The sequence below is a fragment of the Vicugna pacos genome, chromosome 11, assembly GCF_048564905.1.
Source record: "Vicugna pacos chromosome 11, VicPac4, whole genome shotgun sequence".
Lineage (NCBI taxonomy): Eukaryota > Metazoa > Chordata > Mammalia > Artiodactyla > Camelidae > Vicugna > Vicugna pacos.
Window position 1 is genome coordinate 23,855,772 of NC_132997.1, and position 27,859 is coordinate 23,883,630.

At 39.9% G+C, this 27,859-nt stretch overlaps 1 non-coding gene and 1 pseudogene across 1 annotated transcript; both read right to left on the minus strand.

Annotated features, from left to right (window-relative positions):
- The window catches only part of LOC140699217 (formin-2-like), a 162,487-nt pseudogene that overhangs the window by 56,056 nt on the left and 78,572 nt on the right, over positions 1-27,859 (minus strand).
- LOC140699957 (U6 spliceosomal RNA) lies at positions 3,061-3,169 on the minus strand. The gene has a single exon (XR_012078182.1). It is a non-coding gene; the product is annotated as a U6 spliceosomal RNA (small nuclear RNA).

Consider the following 27,859-nt stretch of genomic DNA (forward strand, 5'->3'; position numbering starts at 1 on the left):
TACAACATTTCACCTGCTGAAGGTCATTTATGCTGCTCAATGAGAGCTAAAGAGAAGCTGCACCTTCAGAGACACAACCCTGCCAGGAGGCCCTTACTGCCCTGTAATCAAAGAACAGCAGGTAGCTCTTACTGCGCAAGGAAGCTGCAAGGGACACTCATTTACTGTGCAACTAATTAAGGAATATAACACACCTTAAACAGGCAAAATTGTGAGGCTCTTATCATTTATATGTAAATGTAGGTATTCATACCTATATTTAAAAAAAATCTAAGTTACTATTTTTCACCAATGTCTACACACAAGACTACAGTATTACAATGCATAGTTTGGGAAATTAGGCCATATATTCTCTAAATAGCCCATAGCAAAAGGAATAACTTTAATAAACAATCACTAATATCCTGAGAGTTAATTCCACTCTCCAATTACAATGCTACAAGAAATCACAAGCCAAAAATCTAGCTCCCAAATTCATCCAGAAAGTACAAATATTCAAAATTTCTTCCTGAACCTGCATTAGTAAACTATATAGAGTATTTTCATTTTTCCAGAATAGCCTTAAAAGTGACCATTAATAATTAATAAGTATTTTTTGAGTTATCCTAGAATGTAAATAATGCTCTCATTTTCCCTTTTATGGGAACATATGAAAAATTACTTGAGGAAACACATTCAAGTAAATTCTAGTAAAGTTTTCCAAAACTCAATTTAAAAATATATTTTTATTGAGGTATAATAAAAATAGAATATTATGTAAGTTTCAGGCATACAACAGTGACTCACAATTTTTAAAGGCTATGTTCCACTTACAGCTATTGTAAGATATTAGCTATATTCCCTGTGTTCTACTATATATCCTTATAGCTTATTTGTTTTATACATAGTGGTTTGTATCTCTTAATCCCCTAAAAATATTTTGCCCCTCTCTACCTCCCTCTTCTGATTGATAACCACCAGCTTGTTCTCTATCTCTGTGGTTCTGCTTCTTTTTATTATATGCATGTTTGATTTATTTTTTAGATTTCAAGTATAAGTGGTTTCATACAGTATTTGTCTTTCTCTGACTTATTTGAATAAGCATAATAAATTCCAGGTCCTTCCATATTGTTGCAAATGGCAGAATTTCATTCTTTTTTATAGTTGAGTAATACTCCATGTGTGTGTGTGTCAGTGTATATCATATATGGATGCTGAATCCAGTCAAAAGCTTTTTCTGCATTTATTAAAAAGATCATATGGTTTTTATTTTTCAGTTTGTTCATGTGTATTACATTGATTGATTTGAAGCTATTGAACCATCCTTGCATCCCTAGGTTAAATCCTGCTTGATCATGGTTCATGATCCTTTAAATGTATTATTGGATTCACTCTATTACTATCTTGTTGAGGATTTTTACATCAATGTTCATTAGTGATATTGGCTTATAATTTTACTTTTTGTGTGATATCTTTGGTTGTGTTTTCGTGGTGATGCTGGCAAGGTCAGGAGTGTTCCTTCCTCTGAAATTTTTCAAAATCGTTTGAAAAGAATAGGTTAACTCTTCTCTGAATGTTTGATAGAATCCATTTTTGAGGCCATTTAGTCCTGGAGTTTTGTATGTAGGGGTTTTTTTTATTATTATTTTTCCCTTTATTACTGACTCAGTTTCATTGCTGGTAACTGGTTCTGTTCATATTTTCTATTTCTTCCTGGTTCTGTCCTAAAAGATGGTACATTTCTAGGAATTTGTTTATTTCATCTAGGTTGTTCATTTCATTGGCATGTATTTGTAGTAATCTCTCATGATCCTTTGTATTTCTGTGGTGTCAGTTGTAACTTCTCCTTTCTCATCTCTAATTTTATTGATTTGGGCCCTTCTCTTTTCCTTGATGAATATGGCTATGGCTTTATCAATTTTGTTCATCTTTGCAAAAACCAGCTCTTAGTTTCATTGCTCTTTTCTATTATTTTTTAAGTCTATATTTCATCTCATTCTGCTCTCATCTTTATGATTTCTTTCCTTGTACTAACTTTGGGTTTTGTTTGTTCTTCTTTTTGTAATCCTCTAGCTGTAAGGTTAGGTTGTTTATTGAGATTTTTCTTGTTTCCTGAGGCAAGCTTGTATCACTATAAACTTCACTCTTGGAACTGCTTTTGCTGTATTTCATAGGTTTTGGATCATTATATTTTCCTTTTCATTTGTTTCCAGGTATTTTTTAAATTTCCTCTTAGAGTTCTTCAGAGATATATTGGTTGTTTAGCAGCATATTGTTTGGCCTCCACATATTTGTGGGTTTGGGGTTTTGTTTGGTTTTTTTTGGCAGTTTTTTCTTGTACTTGATTTCTAGTCTTGTAGCACTGTGGTCAGAAAAGATACTTGATATTTCATTTTTCTTAAATTTACCCAGACTTGTGGCCTAGCATGTGATATATCTTGGAAAATGTTCCACGTGCACTTGAACAGAATGTATTGTGCTTATTTTGGGTGAAAACACTTTGGGAGTGAAAACACACTCCCTTTCAGTCTGTGTGTCTTTAGATCTGAAGTGAGTCTCTTGTAGGCAGCATATATATGGGTCATTTTTGTATCCATTGAGCCACTCTATGTGTTTTGATTGGAGCATGCAGCCCATTTCCATTTAAACTAATTATTGATATGTATGTCCTTAATGTCATTTTGTTAACTGTTTTAGGGTTGTTTTTGTGGGTCTTTTTTTGTTCCTTTTTCCTTCTTTTGTTTGCTTCTCTTGTGATTTGATGACTATCTTTAATGTTATGTTTGGATTCCTTTTTTTTTATGTACCTATTATATATTTTTAGATTGTGACTACCATGAGGTTGTTTGTTTTTTTTTTAAATTGAAGTATAGTCAGTTACAATATGTCAACTTCTGGTGTACAGCCTAATGTCCCAGTCATGCATATATATATATACATATATTCATTTTCATACTCTTTTTCATTAAATGTTATTACAAGATATTGAATATTGATATTCCCTGTACTATACAGAATAAATTTGGCTTTTGAAATCTATTTTTATATATAGTGCTTAAAATTCACAAATCTCAAACTCCAAAAAATATGGAATGCTTCACATATTTGCATGTCATCCTTGTGCAGGAGCCATGCTAATCTTCTTTGTATCATTCCAATTTCAGTATCTACATGCTGCCAAAGTGAGCATCCATGAGGTTTTTATTTAGCATGCAATATATACATGTGATTGTTACAAGTTTGCTGACTTCTTAATTTCAAATGCATTTTAAAAATCCTGCATTTGTACTCTCTTCCCCTCATGATTATTGTTTTTGATATAATATTTTACATCTAATTTATTGTTTGTATCCCTTAACTGCTTATTGTGGATACAGGTGACTTTACTACTTTTGTCTTTTAACTGTCCTACTTGTGTGTGGATGATTTCCTACCTTTACTATATGTTTGCCTTTACTGATGAGATGCTCACTTTGTGGGCAGTGTATCTGTAGTTGTAGGTTTTTCCCTTTCATCTATTTTAATGTTGTGTAACTCACTTCTGGCCAGAAGACTTTGTACTGAAAAGTCAGCTGATAGCCTTATGGGAGTTCTGTTGTTTGTTATTTGTTGATTTTTCCTTGCTACTTTCAATATTATCCATTTATCTTTAAGTTTTGTCATTAATTTAATTACAATATGTCTTGGTGTGCTCCTCTTTGGGACTCTTGTGCTTCCTGGACTTGGGTGACTGTTTCCTATCTCAGTTAGGGAAGTTTTCAGCTAGTACGTCTTCCAATATGTTCTCAGTCCCTTTCTCTCTCCCTTCTCCTTCTGGTACCCCTATAATGTGACTGTTAGTGTGCTTGATGCTGCTCTAGAGGTCTCTTAAACTATCATTTCTCTTCTTTCTTATTACTCTTTTTTCAGTTAAGCATCAGTGATTTCCTCTGTCTTCTAGCTCACTGATTCCTTCCTCTGTATCATTTAGTCTACTGTCGATTCCTTCTAGTGTATTTTTCCCTTCAGTTATCATATTCTTCATCTCTGTTTGGTTATTCTTTATATTTTCTAACTCTTTGTAAAAACTCCTTTCTTGTTCTGTGAATCCATTTTCCTCCCAAGTTTCTGATCATCTCTACCATCATCACTCTGAACTCTTCCTCAGGTAAACTATCTCCACTTCACTTAGCTCTTCTGGGGTTTTATCTTGTTGCTTTGTCTGGAACATGTTCCTTGCTGCCTCGTTTTGCCTAACTTTCTGCTTTTATTTTTATGTGTCTGGTACAGTAGCTGCATTTCAGGACCTTGCAGAGGGGTCCCGCTGCAGGAGACATCCTGTGTCCCAGCAGCACACTCCCCTCTCATTATGCAAGCTCTATGCTGTATGTTCCCCCTATGAGGGATGGATCATTCTATTGTGGTGGGCTGGCTATGTGGGTAGGCTTCATTGATTCCTGGTCCACTTAGATGCCAGGTTCTGCCTTGTACACAGGCTGCTGGCCACTTGTTGGCAGAACTGGGACACAAGAGAGCTGACTGCAGAAGCTGGGGAAATGCTGGGGCTAATACCAGCTCACTGATGAGCAGAGTCAGGGTCCAGGTGGCCCCAGGGTTGTTGCCCACCAACTGGTGGGTGACCAGGTCCTGGGGCAAGTACCAGAGGAAAGATGACAAATCTATTTTATTCAGCATACTAAGTATTTTATTTTACATATCACCAAATTTGACATTATTTTTTTAAAATATTGCTTCAAACCTGTAAATTAGCATAAGTGGTAGAGTCTGCCATCCACTTTGGCTGAACAAGTGTGTACAATAAGTTAGCCAAAATTCTTTCATTTCTGTATAATCTTACATGTGGGTGATGTTAGTTATTTCTTATAAATTGCTTGATCACTTGAATATCACAAAATACAAGCTGCCATTAAAAATAATACATTCAACAAAGTATTTTCAAAATAAAGAGTATCTGGTTCCCAGAAAAAGAAACATTACTATAATATTAAGGCCAAAACTGTCAAAAAGAAAGCTAAGATATATTCATGGAAAGCTTCTGCTGAAAAGTTAAGTTTGCTCATCTTTGAAACTTTTGAAACTTCACTATGTTTACTATGTAATTCATTTTCTCTAATATTCAGATTTTCAAGTTCTGCTAAATTCTAAGGCCATATTACTGGCAAGTTAGGATACCTCTAGATAGCTGTAAAATATGAATTCTACTCTTCACAGACACATACTTATTTCTTAACTCTTTATTTCTCAAGCTGTAAATTCTGACCAGTCTTAGGTTTTGGAGAAAACCAGTGAGATTCCAGATTTCCAATAAGCTAATACATGTTATTATTCTATAGGAAAATAAACCCAGATTTTAAAATAGAATAAGATTATGCACAGAAATAAAGTACAATAAATTTCAACTTTGAAAAGGATTTACATTTCCCTGATAATTAGTGATATTAAGCATTTTTCCATGTGCCTATTGATCATTTGCTTGTTTTCCTTGGAGAATTGCTTGTTTAGGTCTTCTGCCCATTTTTGGATTGGGTTGTTTGGTTGCTTCTTATTAAGTGGTATGAGCTGCTTATATATTCTGGAGATCAAGCCTTTGTTGGTTTCATTCACAAAAATTTTCTCCCATTCTGTAGGTTGTCTTTTTGTTTTACTTATGGTTTCCTTTGCTGTGCAGAAGCTTGTAAGTTTAATTAGGTCCCATTTGTTTATTCTTGCTTTCAAAATGTAGAATAGATAAACAACACTACACTGTATAACACAGGGAAATATACAAAAGATCTTATGGTAGCTCACAGAGAAAAAAATGTGACAATGAATATATATATGTTCATGTATAACTGGAAAATTGTGCTCTACACTGGAATTTGACACAGCATTGTAAAATGATTATAAATCAATAAAAACGTTTTAAAAAATAAAAATAAAAAAGTCTCAAAGGTAAAATTCTTAAGAAAGAAAAATATACAAATTCTTGGGAAAAACTCAAATGATCACAAGGACAAAATAAATAAAACTCTCCTTTGCAATTCAAAAAGAAAATTTCAACTTTGAAAAGGAATTTCAAGAAATAAGGGAATATCAGAAAATATGGTAACTGGTAAATAACATACCTAGGGTGTGTTAAATGAGAACATTTTATGGAAAAGCATTTCTCCCAGAGCACTAAAAAAGCATTTCTGGAATCCTTACAAAGGAAACGATGAGCTATTGAAATTGTAATATTTTTGAACTGGAATGGAAATGACAAATCACTTCCAAACCCTTCACTGCCTAGATGCGAAATGTGAGGTGGAGAGGAGAGGGATAAGTCAGAAATCATAACTGGCTGGGTAACTTTAAACTCCTATGGCAGCAGTTGATAATTTGATTGATGGAAAGGTTAAAGTCACCATCATTAGTGAATGACCAGAGTGGAGGTAATAAACAGCATGTTTAGATTTGACACAACACTGTAAAATGATTATGAATCAATAAAAAAATATAAAAAAAAATAAGTAAACAGCATGTTTAGGAAAGGAGTCAGAAAAAAATGGAAATAAACAGCCTTTCTGGTTCCCTCACATCTTCTGAATTTTCTCTCCCATGACCTGTGTTGTGGCAAGGTCCTGCACTATACTCCAAAGCAAAACATTCCTTAACTGTCTGAGTTAGTGCAAGGAAGGAAAAGAGTCTGTCACAGCTTCCCTTCATTGATGATCCACGCAAACAACACAGCTTAGTGTCTCACCTCCCAGCTGCCTCCCTGCGTCAATACCCAACTAGCCTCCAACATCATAAAAGTTCCAAACAACAAAGCTCACAGAAAATCAAATGCAATGGCTTGGGAATGTTACCCAGAGCGGCAGAGCTATACCTTCTGACCCTGCTGCCACTTGGCTGGAACTGCTGTCCTGGTGACCCTCGTGTTCTCACTGCCAACACTACAGCTCCAACTTAGCCTTTATAAAGACTGCGAAACTATTTCTCACTCCTTCCTTCTTAAAATCCTCTCCTCACTTGGCTTCTATAATTTTACACTCTCTCCACATTTGCTTTTCTCTTCTCTCATTTGAATTTTTTTGGAGTACAGTACCAAACTTGTAGTAATTCCCAAGACTCTGTCCTTGGCCCACAATCCTCTCTTTCTGTGCTAGAGGAGATCAACAATTTTATCATCTTAAATCTCTCATCTCTGTACTGCTGATTTGCAAGTTTTCCCCTCTCAACAATACTTCACTTCCATATTGTGGCTGCATAGTTATTATTGCTATTTTGTTAAATTTTATCTTTTATTGAGGAAAAATTGACATAATATTTCTATTTGATTACTTTCCTTTTTCTTTATATTTACAATGCATCTTATCCTATAAATAAATATCATCTCTCTGCCTTGCACTTTCTCGAGGCTTGGCAGTAGCTTTGATTAATGTTTCTAACTTATTAGCTCTTAAACTTGATGTGCAGCGGAATCCCCTGGAGGGGTTGTTTACTCACAGACTGCTGGGCCCCACCTCCAGCGTCTCCAGTTAAGTAGGCCTGGGGCAGGGCCTGAGAATTTGCATTTCTAACCAGTTCCCAGATGATGCTGATGCTGTTCCTCCAGGGACCACACTTTGAGAACCAAAGCCTAAATTTATACTCTAGATATGGTTACCAAATCCATTAGTTCAGCCTTTGGCTGCTACTTTTCCTTTATCACATCAGCACTTTAGTTCAGAATCTCCCCACTTCATAACTGAGAGTTTTAGGATCTGGTTCTCCTGATTGGTTCTAGTCTCCCTCTTCTTATCATATGACATTTTCTCACAAGGTCCTTAAACATGAGTTCATCATGGTACATCCTTGCTCAAAGACTCATGGCTCTTATGTTGAGCATAAAACATTATAAATACTCTACCTGGCTCATAAGGTCTTTAATAGCCTGTAAAAATGTGGATACCCTAATTACCTCCCCTGCCTACTGCCAAGGGCTACTGTGAGGGTTTAATGGGATACAGTCGGCTCCCCTTATTCAGTTATGTTGTATGAAGTCAACGAGAACAATGAATTAGTGAGCACTGAGCCGCTGCTTCTGGGGAAAAAGTGTTCAGTTCCCACAAGCCTCCAGCTACATTTTCTAAAGTCACCTTATATAATATAATAAATATATTTAAATTGTATTAAATGTATACATTGTATGTAACACACACTTTCTCTGTAAGGCACTCCGCAGCCCTCCTGCACCTAGGACACTGAACAGCACTGCAGCCCTATGCTTGGGGGCATTTTAAATGGCCAAGTCATCAGCAGAAAGCACAAAAAGGTGGAAAATGTGGCACTAAATAGGCAGCAGAAAAGACATTTATTTACAGAATTAGCTGAAGCAAGAAGGCAGAGTGTTGCTTCATCCCACCGTGGCTGGGGAAGACGCATGCCAGGTGACTCAAGTTTCTCACCACTTTGCGCATGTCTGCAAATGAAGTAAAGGGCCTGCAAGCAGTGGTTTCAGGGCTGTAAATAAATTCTAGCTAGTTGTCAGGCTTACAAATACAGAATCTCTAATTGATGAGGATCAACTGTGCTAAGAAGGCAACTCTGGAAGCCAGAGTACTGCTCAGACATGACAATAATAATGACAAAATATCAGTTAACATTTTGAGTGCCTACCATGTGCCAGGAGTTCTTCTAAGCACTTCATGAAAATTAATGCATTTAAATCTCACAGAAACCTATGAGACAGGAGTTATTACTATCCCCATTTTGTAGATGAGGAAATTAAGGCATAGAGAATAAAAAGCATGGCTGAGGTTCCCCAGTTAAAAGTGGGATAACTGGGATTTGTGCCCAGGCACACTGGCTCAGAGCCCAAAACTCAATCACTATGTTGTGAATATAAGCAAAATTTCCACCTCTCCCCAGTAAGCACCTCTGCTTGAGTCAGCGTGGTCACCAGTATGTTTATTCATTCATCAAACATTTTCTGATCTGCCCAGAAATGTCAGGCACTATGTTAGATACTGGAGGGGCAAACAGAATATGGAGAGTCTTAGCTCTAAGGAACCCTACTGCCTCTGAGACATGCATGAGGCGCCAATCATGGGAAAGTAAGGCAAGTGTAGGGATCCCAGAAGAGACATCAAAAGGAGTCTCTAGACTGAGGCCTCTCTGGGAAAGTGTCTAAGAGGGAGTGAAGTTTGACATGAGTTTAGATTAAGAAATAGAAATTCAGTGGATTAAAAAGGCCACTAGGATTGCAGAAGAAAAAAAATGTAAAAGGCAGACAGGAAGAATGCTAAAGTTTTCAGAAAACCTGCCTGTCTTTTCAAGGCTAGAACAAACTAAACAGGCAGGAAATAGCGAGGGATGAGGCTAATGGCAAGGGATGGCAAGGGAAAGCCTTGCCCGTCAAACTCCGGAGTCTGACTCTTCTCTCAGAGCCTATGAGCAGTCATCAAATGGGTCTGAGCAGACATCGGATACAAATAAATCTGAATTTCAGGAAGAAAGTTCTGGAGGACTGTGGGGGAAAGATCAGGAGGGGTTGGGACTGGAAGTGATGAGATCTGCTGGGAGACAGCTGTGGTGACCCGACACGGCTGAGGCTGGGCTGGGGCTGGGCTGAAACAGGGCTGTGGGGCTGCGGGGTGGCAGGACAGGCAGGAGCACCAGAGGGGGACCGAGATGCTGGAGGAATGGAGTGAGCAGCCTCTCACAGCCCCAGGACCCTTGCACCTGTCAGTGTCCTCCCTGCCTCAACACCACATTCACTTCTACTTCTATATCTTCACTCTCTTCTCCATCTGCAATACTCTCTCTTCTTCCCTCCCTCTGTTCAGAAGTGATGACTTTGAGGACTTGATCGAAGTTGCACCTTTCCTAAAAAGCTGTCCTTAATTACAATTTCCCAACAGTTCCCTTTTATTTTAATTCTGTAGTGCAACATACACTAAATACCTTGACAAAATCACATCACATCAAGCAAATCATTTCATATATACAGAAAAGCCCAGGACCTTACAATTCTTTGTATTTCCTTCTGTACCTACCACAACTACCTTGCACATAGAACATCAACAGATGTCCAACAAAGTTCAGTGAAAGATAAACATCCTTTATAAGCTAAGAACTTTTATCGGCCAGTTATCAATTTAGATCAGCTGCTTGAACAATTTGCCTTTCTCCCCAGATCATTACCAACGTTGCCCAACAGAAAGGAACTTCATACCCTCTGAGGCTCTGTAGGGCAAACACACAGCTTCATTTCACGGTAAGCCCTATGGCCCCAGAGCAAAGAAAAACATTGTGTGACCTCTAATGCTTCTTTCATATTCTCATCTCAAGTTGTAACTGCTTTCCAGGTGCCTGCTGCTTTTCATTCTTAAAATTGACAGAATAGTTTCTCTTATTTCTTTATTTCTAACACTAAAATGTCTAATTTTTTTCTCTTAGAGTTTCCATAAAATAAATACTTTTCAGAAAAATCCTGTCTCCTTCTTAATGCATTATATTGAACACCTTGCCAAAGTGTTACCCATTTTCAAAACTGGTTCCTCCACAAGGGTGTCCTTGTGTCTCTGCCCTCCCCAGCCACGCCTCACCCCACTCTCCGAGGCCACACCTCGCCCTCCCCAGCCACATCTCATCCTCCCCACGCTCACTGAGCCAAAGTGTTTATCAAGCACCTAAGAAAGAGCAGAGTCTGAGGTAAACTTCAAGGAAGAGTAACCCGTGTTTTGGGGCCTCAGCCACGCCTTTGCCTCTCTTCTTGAACCCCTCTGTTTCCTACTCTGGTCTATATTTTAGCTGTATGCTTGTCTTGTGAATTGTGGTTTTGTGGGTTTATAATTAAATTATGTGGATTCTATCCTTTTTTGCCTTACAGTTTATCAGGAACTTAACATTAAACAATGATTTTTCCAACATTTTGATATAACTAATAAATTCTAATAAAATTCAAGTGACTTGTTTTCATGTCTCCATTTCTATTTCTTCAGAATTGCATTCCCCACACCTTTCTTTTGATCTGAGCAATTCTTTTTTTACTCTTTGAACCTGTCTCTGCCAAGACACATGTGAGTAGTCCCTCAAGTACCACTGACCAGGCTGCTCCTCATTAGTCACATGTGTTTCCTTGATTTCTTCCTAAATAAAGATGTTTCTGAAGCTGATAATACATTGTACTGAGGGGTTGTTGTATACAGAGCCCTATAGGAGATACTTTAAAAGGAGAACCAATAGAAAAGAATATTCAATCCCTCGATTAAGTCTGCAGCCCAGTTAGGCACTGCGAGGTTGAGAGGGCCCGGGGGGACTGACCAGAGCAGGACCCCAGGGGAAGAGATTAAAGCCGATTTCAAAGAAGGTTAAAACTGGAATGAGATAGGATTTTGCCACTCCCCTCAAATCAGAAGCATTTTTCTAACCTTTGAGAATGTATTTGCATATAAACTATACAACATATGTGATAAGAGAGTATTGATCTTATTTAATTTCTTTTAATTATCCAGCACTTTGTCATAGATGTGGCTATTCACAATTAATAAATATCATAATGTGTGGGCAGACCTAACTTTAAATTGCTTGATGTTATCAATTCTTGCCCCAAAGTTGGAGTTTTTAAAGATCAAACTTCATTCTATTTACCTTTCAACTAGTCCATTTAAATTAGAAAGATGCTAAGAGTTTTAGGAAAATACTTGAAAGCACACATCTTATATATAATTTCAAAAGCAAAAAATAAATGAAAAACTGGGTGGTAACCAGTTTTGGTACCATATGTTAATCTTTAAGGTAGGAGCAAATGTTTTTAGAGAATGACATTTGGCTACAATAGTTATATACTGTAAAAATGTAAAAGAATTTTCAGTTTATAAATGGTATTTCAAATGCCAAAGAATAAAAAAAAACAGAACTGAGAATCCTATTTCACTTTTATGAAATAACTCTTTAGACACAGCAGATTTTCAGAGCAAATTATTTAAAACTAAAATAATCAGTAAGTGAGGTGTAAAGAAAGTAGTTTTAATTTAAAACTTCCTAATTCCATAGGCGCATCTGTAAAAGCACCCAAGGAGCAACAGTAGTTCTCTCTCTTCATGTGAGTGCTGACTGGGTTTGCTCTGAGCATCACTGCAACCTTTGACTCCTTTCAGCTGAGGAAAGGCTTTAAGAGCCATGCTTCTTCCAGGGATATGGAGCTCTCAGAATTATTAATTACAATGAGAGAGTCAAAGTCAAAACCCATTCAACAAATACCAGCGTGCTGCTCAGACTGAGAGAAGAGGTGCCTGAACTGGCATCTGAAGAAAACCCCAGAGGGAGCCCGGCACCTGGCTCCACGCCCTGGCTGGGTGGTCCTGGGTCTCGCGTTGCATCACCACCTCAGAGAGGGCAGGCAGCCCTGGAGGGCGCTGAAATCTCTCACGTTTATTATTCACACAGAGAAAATGGGCTTAAAACCCCCCATTTCCTTCTGCAGGGGCAATTTACAGAGATAAAGACTGTCATCTAGTAACTAAGAAGCAAGGTGCTTTACAGGAAAAACAGAATGGTCAGGTTTCTTAAACAGTAATGAAGCACCAGAGCTAGCATGGCAAAGTTCTGATAAAACTTAAACATGGACAGGTGACCTGACCGGTTTCTCTCTATGCCTCTGAAGCATCTTGACATCAGACTCTTATAAATGGTATAAATATAATAGAATAATGTAAACTTGTCACCTCATCCTTTGATGATTTTGGCATGAGATGGTATTAAGCAGCCACAGGGCAATGACCCATGTAAACGTACAGCTTTTATCACAGTGGAGATAACATGAGGTATAAAGTCAAACAGATCTATGTTCAAATCCTGGCTCTCACCCTTTTATCAGTTTTTTGACCTAAAGCTAGTTATATCCTATAAACATCATTTTCTTATCAGTTAAATATCAATTATAATAATTACTTCAAAGGATTATTCTAAGTGTTGCATAAGATAATACAGTAAAAGAATAGGTGCACAGAATGTTGGCAATTAATTCTGGTTTCCTGAACCCATTTTATGGCCAGTTATTTAGCCTCGTATGACACAGACAAACATCATCTAAAGAAAGAACCAGTCCCGAAGTAAACTTATGACAAAGAGTCAGTGATTCCAAGAGTAAGTGATATCACTGCTGAGTGCTTGACCTCAATTACTTCCAAATATTGTCACCTCCCAATTAGTGTATTACATTTTCTAGCTTCCAGACAATTCACTGGCAACAAGGAAATGAGAAGCTGTGAAATTTAAATCAGTCTATTTCACCATTGCGTTTCCAAGCTGTACCATCAGCTGTTTTTAAATCACCCAGTTCATCAGGTTTTCTGCTTATTATTGGTTCACAGCTTAAGAAAAATAGAAAGTCACTATAATTTTATAGATATGAATATCTACCTTGAATTATAGCTGGAATCTTAATATATAGAGCAATGTTGTATGTGCTTTATCATTGTTGATTGTGTAGAACACTTTTTGTCCAGGTTTTCTTTGGCATTATCATATATAACAGAGAATTCAGTAAGATATGGCCTGGAGATGAGAACTAGAAAAATCTAATACATTAGCTCAGATTAGAACTTAGTCATGTCAGAAAAAGAGTCACAAAAATAATGAAAAGACATTATAAATATTTTTCTTAATTATATCTCACTTTATTTCTCTTTACCGCTCTTTATTTTTCTAAATCGTATTCTCTATCAGCTAATCATTACACAGTAATTAACATTCAGCTGAGCCCACCACGCCTCTCCAAGTCCCCTAGCATCATGTAGGTTTCTGCTCTAAAAAAAGAAGCTGGGAAAACCTGTTTTATGACATTAACATTAAGAGAATCTTTACTCTTATGATAATGACCAATTTAGCCATATTTCTGAAAAGCACAGGAATGGACATATGAAATGAAGTTCTCAACTAATGTTATAGTCTTTTTTCTCCTCCAGGAGGAGCAAACTTTCATGTATGATGCAGGGCTGCTTCACTTGAAGAGGGAAGCCATTTTATATTTGGAAAAAGTCTCAAAAATCAGCAAACTATTTGATTTTACAGAGATGAACACTATGCCCTAGATAGCCTGAGTATGTTGTCACAAAATAACCAGAAACAGACCTGAGCCTGGAACTGAGGAATAAACTGTTTCATTTTCTGCTTACACCATGCTCCAGAAAACATTCTTCTTATTGGCAATTTCACATGCTAAGTTATTTTTAAAAGAATAGTGGGAGTATGTGTAAGTAAAATTTTCAAATGATTTTATACTCAAAAGAGCAATTGCTAACCACAATTATAAGTGTTTTCTATTATTGCAGGAGGTGTATATTTGTGCAGGGAAAAAAGTCATAACATTTGGCTTCCTTATTAACAGAATAAAAAAATTTTGTGGAAATTAAACTAATGCTTTATCCAACCAAAGCAACTGAAGAATATTATTTGATTTTAGGAAAGCTCTAACACATTAAAAACTTCTTATCCATGTGACTGTTAGCTCAATCAGGCACATTCTCCTGCACAGAGTGGCCCTGCTCACTGCTGGAGTGGCTGCTGTGGGCTCAGCTCCTTGGCTGGACACACAACGACACAGAATCTGAGACACCTGTATTCAGTTCCACCTCAAGGCTGACTTTCTTGGCAAAGTCTAAATGGAAGAAAGCATCCACTTCCACCTGCCTGGATTCCCCTGCAGGCTGAGAAACAGGGCAGCCTAGTAAGCAGGCAGATGGAAAGAGAAATCAGTTTGTCACAATTTTAAGACAAATAAGAGAAAGGGATCTGACATCCTAATCAAATCTTCTTACCTCCTGAACAGCATCTGATTATTTTTTCAGAGTTTCTACAACAGCAGTTTGCGATTCTGGGTTGAAAAGGAAGAAGACAATATATTTAATAGCAAATTTTCTCACTTCTTTGATCAGAAAACAAAACTAACTAAAATATATATTTTAACCATAGTACCCAAAATATGCAGGTTACCTCCCAGTTATATCTCCATATTATAAGACAAGACTGCTTTTCTGTATATTTAACACACAAAATATATAACCCTCATGTCACCAGTTATTTTCAAAATCAGATTAGCACTATGCCCTTCTTTACACATCAATCATGGTTATTTCTCTCAATTGCTAGTTTGTTTTGGGACCAGGAAGTACCTGCAAAGACATTCACTTTTTATATTAGCCACTTAAGTCTGTACAATGATAGAAGCCAACACACCAGTCCTGAAGGATGGAATGTTGAACGTCTTATCTGACTATTTGACAATCTACCTTCCACTTTAATAAGAGATAATGAACACTCACCAAGAGGCACTGAGTAATAAGAGATTTTGCTCCTTTAAGTTTGTCATTTGAGAATCTACAAGACTGCAAATTCTTCATATTGGAAAACCTAAGGGACACCCAAGTCCACATTTTGGTTTGGTTTTTTTAAACTCAGGATACTTTCTTCTAAGTGAAGCTTGCATGGTAGTTTGAAAACAAAAACATAACAGAGCCTCCAGGAATCCCCAGGGCTGCATGGATCAGTCTGAAAATGACTCATCATGTCCATCCTGGGCATTTGCATTGAGAGACCAGAGGCCCAGAACACAAGCATCTGGGCCAGATGAAGACTAGAGTCTGTCTCCTGTCACATTGATCCCCACCCCAAACTGGCATGCAGACCAGACACCTGATAAGACACAGCAGTCTCTCTTGGGGACACTTTAGACATTTCTACTTTAGTAGAATTTTAGTTGATGTATGTGACAATGTATAGGAAAAATAAAAGGCACTTATTTAAATCATACAGTATATTGTTAAACTGTGTTGAAAGTTTTCACTTCACGTAGATTAAAGCACCATCTCCACATGGGCCCAAGGGCCTTCTTCTGTCCACCCGCACCCCGACCTCTCTAACCACCTCTGCTCCAGCCACACGGCCTTCCTGCTGCCTTTGGATGCACCAGTCACACGCCCTGCACCAGATCTCCACAGCAGGGGCATCTGCACACCCCTGCTCCCTGCCCCCTTCCTTCCGGGCTCTGTGCAGTCCTCCTGGGCCCTCTATTCAGCAGCAGCCCCGTCGGCTCCCCAGCTCTCCCCATTCCCTGGTGATTCCTTCACAGTGTGGCTCCTCAAATGAAATACAACACAATTCACTTGTTTGCTGACTTATTTATCAAATCCTTTGAAGACAGAGATTTTGTAGATTTTTTTCCCCTTATTGAACCCCTAGCATCAAGAATAGTGCCTGGCAAACAGCAGATGTTTAAAATATCTGTTGCATACTTGTAGGAGGGAATGAGAGATCAAAAGAATGATCCAGTGATTCCAACCACGGAAGTGGGAGCCACCAGGAAGAGAGCAAGCTGAGCAGGGAAGGGGGGCAGGGATCAAACAGAAGGCACAGGCACCACCTGAGCTCCGAGTGTCTCTTTCAGAACAAAAATCACCGAGAAGACCAGGAAGCAGTCACTCACGGACAGGCGTCACTGTGGCACAGAATTAGCAAGTGGCCTTAAAATACAAGCCCTTCCCCAGACAAGCGCTGTTCCACTGAGTTAAGTAAAAGGGCTTCTTTTCTCTTATACTGACAAATCTCTACTCTGAACTTAACACCTGAGCTAGCCAATTTGGAATGAAGATCGTTAACAGCAAGGCTAGGAAGAGTTAATATTAAATCCTGTCCAGACTGGAACATTTTTATTTTCTGCTGTTTTTAGTCACCTCCAAATCCTCCTGAGTACAATAGACTTGAGAAAAGGTCCTGGGGCTTTGCACTGATGAGAAAGTGTCCCTTCCTCCTCTCTGTGTGGCTAGTGCAGGAGGAGCCCACAGGGTCCCCTGATGGAACAGTAACAGCCCTAGACCTGGTGACCTGCCCCCAAAAGCAAACTCCTGGGCTCTGATGGTGAACAAGAATGTGTACAGCTGACCAGAACAATGAACTAGAAAGATTTTATCAGTCGATATTTTGAACACTGATATCTAAACAGTGGATTTCCCTCTAAATCAATGTGACCTGAATTGAATTGATTTTCCCATCCCCATCCCTTTCACTATACTTCTTATTTCCTTGAATCAGTGTGTTACAACATCTAGGAGAATCTTATACATGAAAATATTCTCTTCAAAATCAGAAGCTGAACTATAGGAGTTCTAGAGGGTCAAGATTTTAAGGTGAAAGAAACATACAGAATAACTAACTGTACTACAAAGTAAGGGGGGAATTAGTGAGAATAGTTAGAGAAGAAAGAAAAATAAATGTTGAGGAGAAAGAAGACAGTAGAGAGTAAAAGTAAGAAAGAGGGAAGAAAAGGAAGGGAAAGAGAAACAGTAAAGATAAGATTGAGAAATTGCAAAACGTGGAACAAGCAGAGAGAAGCGAGCATGCTGGGGGCCGATGACCAGGACGCTGGCTTGAGTAACGGCTCAGGTCTGGAGTCGGTGGGCAAGAGTGCATGAGGAACCCTCTCAGCTCTACAGCATCCTCAGGATGCTTGCCCCTCATGCAGACTCCCCTGTTCTCCTCTCCCAGGGCCCGGGAGCACTTTTGGGAACTGCGTTTTACTCTGGAGCCGGCAGCCGGGCCCCATTCATTAACTAGGATGGTGGCTTTTAAAGAGTAACTGGTGAGCTTACAAGGGGACATCTGCCAACTCCACTCTGCCTTCTTAAGAATCAGGAAATGAGCCTGGTTTGAACAAACATTACTGTGACACAAAGTAGGAGAATGAGCAGCCCTGACAGAATGTTAAATGTTCCATTTCTTTCTTTTTTTTTTAAGTTCCCTCACAAAAATGCCTGGGCCCCCCACAACTCCAAATACGTTTCAGAAATGATTTCTTCATCACCACAAATAAGCCTATGACTTACAAAACAAAACGCACCTGGATGAGTTTCACATTTGTAGAGAGGACAGCAAGAAAAATGAAGAGGATGGGCTGCTCTGCTATGAATGGAGAATAAATCAAGTCACCCCTTTAACATATACAAATTATACCTTATGAAAATGAATGAGCAGTCTCTAACAAGTTTTACTTTTTTTTTTTTTTTGGATGAAGCAGAAAAGAGTTTTATTTCTTTGCCAGGCAAAGGAGCTCACAGCGGGCTAGTGCCTCCAAGACAGTGAACCTCCAGGGATAGAAGGAAGGGGGTTTTACAGTAAAAGTTCAAGAGTTCAAGGGGCGGCCCTAATTTCCATAGAGGTCGCATACAAGGTAACAAATTGTTGCAATGTTGTCCTTGTTTTTGCAGAAGCAGCTCTTACTTCCACCAGGCATGTCCTTATGGGCATGTTTACCTCTGGCTTTGGGAATCTCCTAATATTGTTGTGCCTACAACAAAGGGTATTTAGGAAGGGAGGCTATGGAAAAGTGCTCTAGAGAAAAACTTGTGAAGTTTAGATGCAGATTGGTATATGTTTCTAGGACTGAAGTAGGCTGAGACCTGGGACCTCTTGCTGCAGTCCCTGCACCTCAAGTAACGAAATACAAAGAAACCACAGGAGACTACAAACAGTTGCCTGCGTGTGCAGCTGGGGTGGGTTATGAACAATAACATACAGAAAATAGAAACTCAGTTGCCTTTTCTGAGGTGTCAGGGGCAAAAGCACACAGCACCACCAGGGGACTGGGCAGACCACCCAACCAGCCCCTCCTCTCCAGCCCAACCCTTGTGGGCCAGAGCATGAGGAAAGCCGTCTAAACCCTTGAACACTTAAGCACTTATGAATACCAGATGGTCAGTGATGGCAGTACTTCCCACTCTCAATTCCTTCTACATCTATGGAAAGTAGGAACCGGCATCATCCTCTCCTAGCTGCTTCCTGCTGAACTGGGCTTTCCTCTGGGGTTTTTCTGATGGAAAAATGCACGTGTTCATGCTGTTTAGCAGGGGTGCATGTTAGAGACGTCACCGTAGTTTTACAAAGGCAGGGTGCACAGTGCACTGTAAGCTAAAAACCATATAAAACCCTGGAATAGTATCGACGAGCATAAGCAATAGTTGAAATAGTCCTGAAAACATGGAGCACAGCCTTTAGGAATCAAAAACAAACTTGAAAACCAGGGATCGACATCAAAGAGAACTTCAGGGCCTTGTGTGTCAGCACCATCAACATTCTGGGTTTTCACATCATCATAAAGGGTAGAGACATTTCCAGATTCATCAGGGATGTGAACACAGCATGTGGCGGGAATAGCCACACCAGTTTCTCCCTGAGAAGCCGTCAGTGTGTCTGATGCCACTTGGTTCTGTAAATCTGCCTCCCACATTAGGGGGAACTCCATGCTCAGTAGTGTAAAACTGCTGGTTATCATTCAGGGCTTTCCGTGTGAAGTTAGCCAAGGCCTCTAAGTCAGGGTCACACTCTCCAATCTTATATTTGGGACAAAGAAGTTGAGTAGATAATCATACCACTTAAGAACAGATGTCCTCCATCTGATATGGATATAAGGTAGGCTAGCAAACTTTACTGTGGTAATGTCACATGTCAGTGAACTTGTGCCCAAGGAAAACCCAAGGCACATCTACCAATCTTGGTGGTAGCCAGGCCAAAGGCTAACCTGCAGATCCAGTGGGCTCCATCTGGGGCTCTCCAGTAAATTCCTGATCAGTGAGTCCAATCAGTGGCAAACCAGTCACTGCTGTGTCATATTACAAGATGATGGCACTGTTCAGTCCTTACTGAAGCCCATATATTGGGTGGAATTTGGCCAATGTTGGAAGGAGTGATTCCTTTGTTCCCAACATAAAGAGGCCAAACCACGTGGCCTGCCATAGTCAGGAGTCAACCAAAAGACCCCATCCCATACCTGATTAAGCCTTCTAATGTGCGGCACAGAATCTGAACAAATCCACCTTACACCCAGTCTGCACTGCCAAGAGCTGTGCACTGCAGCACAAGTGAGGAGATGGGCTGACAGAGCACACAGCGCCCAGGCCCCCCACCTCCAACCTGGCCCAGCCAGCCACCCCACACCCCCCCACTCTGACATGGTCACATAACTTGGCCACCTGGTTTTAGGGACTTTGTAAGGTTTTCTTTTTTCATTTGCTCATCTGTCAGGAAAAGAGACTCACTATTGGTTCTTCAGCCTCCAGCTCACTGAGAAAAAAAGAGGAAATACTCCTAGTGCACTCCTAGAAGAGGTGCTGCCTTTAGTCCCAAACCCTGGAGGGTGTTCATCATCTGGGGACTTGCTCCTGACTTTCCTCTCCTTTTCTCATTTCATCCTGCCAATTGCTCAGAAGACAGACTGAGGTAGAGTTTGGATGGTGGGGGAGGGAGTCTGCATCAGGGCTGAGTTTACTTGCACATTGGAGAAAGAAGAGGCTCTAGTGGAGAGAGGGTGCAAAGCCACAATCACAAATTCAGATGCTGTAAGTCTGCTGGAGGGGCCACACTTACACGGCCTGATGGACGCCAGAGCTCAGAGTGGCAGCGGGTCCCAGCCCTGCTGTAGGCACCCTTGATGGTGGCAGGCAGCGTGGGGAGCCTGACCCCAGAGACACCCTCACCCAGCAGTTATGCATGCTGTCTCTGGATCTGATCAGAGACATCCAAAATACCAGTGAGTACACAGAGGGCCCTACAGTGCTCCCCAGATGGAGCTCAAGCCTGCTCCTTGCCCTCCACTCAGGAGAAACACAAGAGATTCCATGGACTGCCTGAGCACCACCAGTCCTGGGGCTCCAGGACTCATAGGCCCAGGCTTCTGTGCGGGCTTCTCTGTCCAGGCCCATCAGCGTGGTCAGCTCAGGGTCTCAGAGCAGCATGAAGACAAGCACCAGCAGCAATCCCTCTGCACAGAGGTGGTTTAGATCATCATCCTCCTTGGGATAATCAGGGCACAGCCCAAATCAGAGCACAAGCCAGGTGAGCTTAAGCCGCTGAGCAAGGGAGATTCAGGGCTGCACACCTGCAGGAGGGAGGACTGCAGCAAGTGCAAGTGTGAGGGGTGCACCCGCCCAAGGCCTCTGCCGTCAGCCTGGATTTGGACAAGTGGTGCCTGCACCTGGAGCATATCACGACTGACTGAGGGACCTGTGTGTGTGTGTTGTTCCAATGACGATGAGGACAACCTGAGTTCCTACAGCCAGTCTCACCCCTGCGCACGCTCGTCTGCCACAGTGTCATCTCCCTCTCCTTGTCCTGTCCATGGTGTCAACTTTCAGCAAAGGTTGCCCCAAATTGTGCCAGGGATGCTATGACCCAGTGAACATGTCTGCGATGCTGTAAAAATTCACACAATTTGCTGCAAAGTTCCCAATGTTTTTTCCAGAGACGATGCACCATATCTCTGTATACACACCACGTGTGTCTGAGAAAACCAAGTTGTGCCCCACTACACAGCACAGTCACAAAACATCACACAAATATGTTACACGTCCAGAAGAATGAGGACCAGTCAGCACATTTTCAGACCATATCCTGCCCCATGGAAGCCTTCACTGCAAGACACTGATGTCCCTTTAGACCCCCTGTATAACACACAGTCACAGTAAAACTCAACACATACTTTCCAGGCTTCTCACACCTTGCTCAGTGCAAAGAGTATCTACATGAAGATCCACCGCTTTGTAAAACATGATTTGTTTTAAGGCACTTTTTTAAGTTTGGCCTTGCTGGAACTTCTTATATGGGATCTCAGGCTGAACTTTTGAAAGGCCTCCCAAGGCCAGGAAAGCCCCACCGCCAGTCCCCACCCGCAATGCCTGCAGACCCAGGTGGACTTTTCTCAAGTTCCAAAATATCCTGAGGTTCCTGCATCTGCCATGAAATGGCCTTCCTTATTCACTTGGAAAGGCTCCTAGGAACCTAAGAGTTTCCAAATTCTGAAGGTCTCAGGTAGGAAGAAAAGATAAAGGCTTCAGTTCTGTTTATACAGGTGTAATTTACCAAATCACTGTAAGCCATAATTAGCTTAAGAGGAAGGGCCCCTTATATCCTAATTCTGGCTGAGGGGTCATGAGATCTCTGATGCAACCTTTCTTCTCCAAATAGCTTCCATGCAGCAGGGATTCCAAGGGGGTGCAACTGAGAGGAAAAGGGAGTGTTCCTGAAGTAAAAGTGGCTTTGGCAGCTGCTGGGGCAGTCCCTCCTCCATTCTCCACTCCCGTCCCAGAGTCCCAACCCCCAGGGATAGAAAAGTACATGACAACTATGGAATAATAGGAGACAAGGGCTCTGGCAGAGGAGCCTCTCCAGGAGCCAGTTCCATCCAGGCCAGCGTGGCTCCCCAGGCCCCCCTGGGCACACCAAGGTCAGCACTGCTGCTACTCACAGCAGCCCCCTCCCCAAAATCCATGTCACTGGGGCCACTGACAAAAAGTGTATGAGTGGGGACATGGGCCACCACTGAGGAGGCCATGACTGAAGAGCTGAGCTGATGTGGGAACAAGTTTTACATTTTAAGGAAATATGCACTTACGTAAAATTATTAAACTACAGCTTCTTTAATGGTACATGTTAATTTAATTCAAATCTAGTCAATTTAATTGAAAGAGACTTCATTAAATTTCATTTAAACAGCATGACTTATGACTAGCTGCCTAACAAATGGTACGGGTCTGTAATTCTGGTATACTACATCCTTCTACAAAGGAAGATGGGGTTAAACATGTAATTTCCCTAAAGGGGGCCAAACTTGTATTCTGCTATTTGATTATTTAATAGTATTGAGCTGCTGCTCATTGCCAACAAAGGATAGCCACACATGAGGTTTAGCTTGCACGTATAAGGGGGAAATTTGGGCTGATTTTTTAAAAAATTGAACATGGAGAACCATTTATAGGAGACATGGCTGATCTGTTCTACAGCATTTTTCCCCTTGACCATGCAGTAAGTTGAGATGACTGCCATCAAACATGCCCTTGGCCCCTTGCAGAATTTCTGCATTAACCTCCATTAAACATGTGTTAGAGCACTGGGACTAAGCTTGGAAATGGGGTGATGATGCTGTATTTGCATTTCATCCCACAGAGTCTCTTTTATTAAGAACCAGTAGAAACACTTCTTTTGGATACAGGAGGCCAGAAAAGTTGTTCTTCTGAGACTGTTGCTTTTAATCTCATGGCATGATATATAATTGTTCCCTTCTCCCTTTCTACTTTCAACCTGAGGGATAAATTTGCAACTACCTTTAAAAACTGCTAGCCCTTCTGAAATACATTCTGCTTCATTTTATTGTTCCATCCTAAATTCCTTTCATTTTAATCTATTTTCCTTTATAATTCTTTTGGACACTTTGTATATTCATAAACTGCTCAAACCACCCCTCCCTTTTTTCTTTTTTGGAGCCAAAGTAGGTAACAATTCTTTCAGCCAGCATGTAAATACAATTTTTAGGATTTCTACACAAAAAGTTTGTCATGTTTCTACCAACTCTCCTTCCATATTTTCCTCCGGGATTTTATGTGCCCAAACAGCTTTTCTAAAATCAGCCCTCTGTTCACTCTCTTGATTACTCATATTACTAAAGATAAGGGCCTTGATTTTCCAAAGATGCACCCAGAATGATCCAGTCTCTGTTCACACCCAGACATCTTGATCCTGATCTCCATGAATTCATCAACTAAAGTTGTCTGTTTGTATAAATCTGTTGTGTAATCTTTGAAACTTGGTACTGAGCCTCTAAAATGGTCCATGGGATGTTTCAGTACACACACAAAACTCAAATTATTGCATTTATGTGCTGAGTAGATATTTTATTTATTTACATCTTTTTCAACACTATATCCTCAATTATTCACTCAAATATTTAAGTATATGTGTCCAAAGTATATGTGTCCAAAATATTTAAGTATATGTGTCCAAAGGTCTTAAAATGTTGGGAGTCTACATAAGAGACAGATATGTAGAAACAGATAAATTACATACCTAAATAATTCAAATGATAGAAATATAAATAAAATGGCATGGGACTTCAGAAGAAAAAAACCACCATAGCAGGGAGGTGGGTTGAATTAAATACATAAAGGAAAATGAAGAGAGAGAAGATGAAGAAAAATGATAATTGAAAAGGTTTTCTTCTTATTAATGTTTCTGCCGTGAACTTTTGGAGCACGTTGCTTCCTAACTTCCTTATTAGTTCTTCCTAACTTGTCTTGTCCTTCCAGGAAGCATTCTACAGACCACAGAGGGTCACTATTGATACCTTATACTCCTCTGTGGAGACAACACAAACATGCTGTAGGGAGCAGGGTGGCAGCAGAAGATGCCCAGGAGTCTGCAGCCCTTGTGCAGCTCACTGGTGGGAAGGACACGGAGGCTTCACCTCAGCCTGCGCACTCAGAGTCATTTAACAGAGGGTCAGTTTCTTCTTCAATATTTGAAAGTAGAGAAAAACTCATTTCTAAAAATGGATCATGAGAAAATGAAAGACAGGTCCATGAGAAAGGCAGAAAATGCAGACCATGGATCTGAATTAGCTGGACATATAAATTAGAAACCAATATTAAGAAGAGTTGGAGGACAAAAAAAAAAGGCAAAGAAACCAATCTTCTAAGATGAAAGCATAAGTCTTTCTTTTTCAAAAAAAAAAAAATCATTGAGTTCTACTTTAAATTAAAATTGAAAAGGACCGCATGTTGTGAAGTGATTTTAGCCAGGATGTCACTGCACAATATTATGCACCAATATTGTCAAGTTTATCACTATTCATAACCTTGTTATCAAAGTTTGCAATTCATATGTATTTTTAAAAGCAGTAGACTTTATGCAAGGTTTTCACTATGTTATCAACATTCTCACTCTTACCACTGACTGCTTTCCTAGGACAGGGAGGGTAGGCATTGTGGCCCCCACATGATAATGTCCCACAGAATCACAGCAGGAAATATTTAGAAAGGGACACTGGACATTTGGACAAAATAGCTGTTGGGCTGTTGGGTTTATACGAGATCAACTGGAGAAAAACAAGTCACTATATTAAACTATTTTCTACTTACCTCCATCATCCTCTTCAAGAATGCATATTTTAAAAGGAGACAAGTTATATTAAAAATTGCTGCTCTGGCATTTTGCGAGCTATGTCAAATAATGAAGGAAAAACTAGGTTACAAATTTTCTGGCATCAATTTCAACTGTTGTCTTTTACCAAACTAAAATCCAGATTATCACAAATTAACTTTCCATATAGTGTTCCTCCAGTATACAACTAAATCAATAACAAAATGTTTCATAATTTTAAAACTTCCCTAAAATTTTAAAGGTTATTATAAATGTTTTGATTAGAAAAGTTAAGAAAGGAAGACACACTAGGGAAGAAAAAAAAATGAAAACACCTCCCTAATCAATGATGTAAAACGTAAGATATAAATGACTGTTAAAAGAACGCTCAGTGAAATTGATCAGTATTACTATATCTGCACCTGGCTATTTCCAAACCAGTAAGTAATTTTTAACATAAAGAAATAAAATAATGTATTTAATGTGATCAAGACTTTTAGTTACATGCTTTTCCTTTTAAAACTAAATATGGTTTTATGTCCTTAATTTTTTTCAGGTGTCATTATGGTCAGAACCCCCTCAGCCCTGAAGATCTCTGCATTAAGGAACCCTACCTCAGCCTTTGATCAATTGTATTCTGCACCACAAGAGACTCAGAGATCTACATGCGACGATGTTTCCTACATTGCATCTCTCATTTTTTGTTCATTTCAGGGGTAAAGTCCACCAAGAAAACACTAAGCAGTGTTTCAAGAGAACTAAATGTTAAAAGGGGGACATGTAGGGTTGGGTGTGGGCCCCCTTTTAGTGTCTCAGTGCAAAGGAAAAACAGGCAAACGCATCACTCCAGGACTGGGATAAAAACAGGAGGTTATGAGCACCAGGCTCCCTCTGCAGACCTTTAGGCAGGAGCCTAGAATAAAGTCACTGATGATGTGGGGCACTGTTGGTTTTAAAGGGAACTCATGAGGAAGATAATGACTTCATTCTAAAGGCTAATTCTATGCTTTAACATACAATTCTCACAATATCCCAGTGCAGGAGATGTTATTCTTATCATCATTTTATAGGTGGAGAAACCGAGTACCGTGGTTTGGAAACTTGCCCAAGGTTTCAGAGCTGATAAGCAGCAGAGCCCAGCTCCATACTCTTATGCTGCACCCTTTTTTACAAGTCCAAATCAAGCTTCTGCCCACCATGTTTCTCTCAGTAAGCCAATGAGGTGGAGGAATCAAAATTCTTAACTCCAACACCGATGCTACCATTTAGGAAAACTTGGTGAGGGAGAGATTTCTGAATAGCGATAATGCTCTGCTATTTACTCATCACTTATGGGTCATATGTCAATATTCCTGAACAATCCACCAAAAAGCAGCTGGAAATTCATTATGCCAAAATGAAAAAAGAAAGAAATAATAAAACATTCAAACTCCATAAAAACATTATTACAAAAACATGATTCTTAATTTAATACAATCAAGTGCTTTCCTAGTTTTGAGCTCCACATGTAGCTGATGTTAACCTCATGCAATCTTCAAAATACTTCAAAAATTACACAAAATACTTTAAGACAACACAAGGTTCAAAGAGAAAAAAAACAAATTTTTTTAGAAAAATAAATATTACATCTGAATGTATAATTTTTAAGATTCCTTAAAATTTAGATTTAATAAAATGTGTACATCTATCTTGCCTCTCCCAGTTATCCCTGAAGGCAAAGGAAAAATGAAGAAAAGCACGAAGAAAGCAATAAGGGAAGAGACAGTGGGAAGAGGTGGCCACCACCTTCGAAGCCAGTAGGCAAAAATTTCCCTTCCAAGCTCTCTCAGCCCACACGGGATGTGCAGCTTCTCCTTGGGGGGCAGCCACAGCTGGACCCTGAAGTGGTGGTTTTCAAACTAAGTACACAAGGTAGTAACTGGACAATTCCAGTGCCCCATTCCCCAAAAATCTAACTCAGCATCCTTGAAGATGCAGCATAAGGATTCTCAATTTAACAAGCTTCCCAGTGATTTTGCTTGAGTTAATCTAAGAAATGCTTAGAAGAGAAACCGAGACTTGCAACCCAGTAAGCACCACACAGATACTTGCTGTGACGTTCAAAGCATTCACTCTTCCTGGGGGCCTACCTGCGTCAGCATCCCTGGGCCTGTGTTCTTCATCAGGAAGTTTAGATGGTGGCCAAGCAGACGGGACTCACCTGGGAAACTCCCCGTCTATATAATCCAGTGAGTGTGTGGGTTGACTAACTGCAGCCCAGGTGTGAAGTTGATCTTGCTATATTTCAAAACAAAACAAAACAAAAAGTTTAAGCTATTTTAATTCAATCATGAAAGTGGAATCTTCCTGACTGATATATTGCAACATCATTTCCATCATAAACGTACATGTGTGGTAGGCATCTACATACATACAACATTAAACAGCATTTTATACTATTCAGTGTAGATTCATAACATAAACATTCTTTCACACAGCCATTTCATTTTCATAACCATGTGTCTCAACTTCTTTTTTATGGTAAAATGTAGGTCTCTTTCTTTGAGAGTAAGAGGCCATGTAGGCCTGTAAGGAATTACAAGGTCAGAAAATCCACTCAATCTCAGAGCTCCCTGACCAGGCATCTTCAATACCCTGGACTTTGATGTCCCTTGGAAATCTGTTAAAAATTTGAGGCAAATTCAGAGGACAGGCTGTGCTGGGCATCACAGGACAATAATGGCTTCCTTGCCTTCAACAACAAAAAGCCCGGGAAACTGATTCATCCTGAGTCCCAGTTGGGAACTGTGTGGGAGAAAAACTGAAAAAGTAAATGACCCTGCCAAGAAGAAAAGAACCGGGCAAGAATCTGGCAAAGAAAGCTCTTCCCGGCTGCAGACCAGCAGAATCTGGACAGAATGAGAAGCAGGTTCATAACTACACCTCGTGCCAGGAAGCAGAGTGGAAATCCCACAGAGGAGGCCACTCCGAGGCCTAT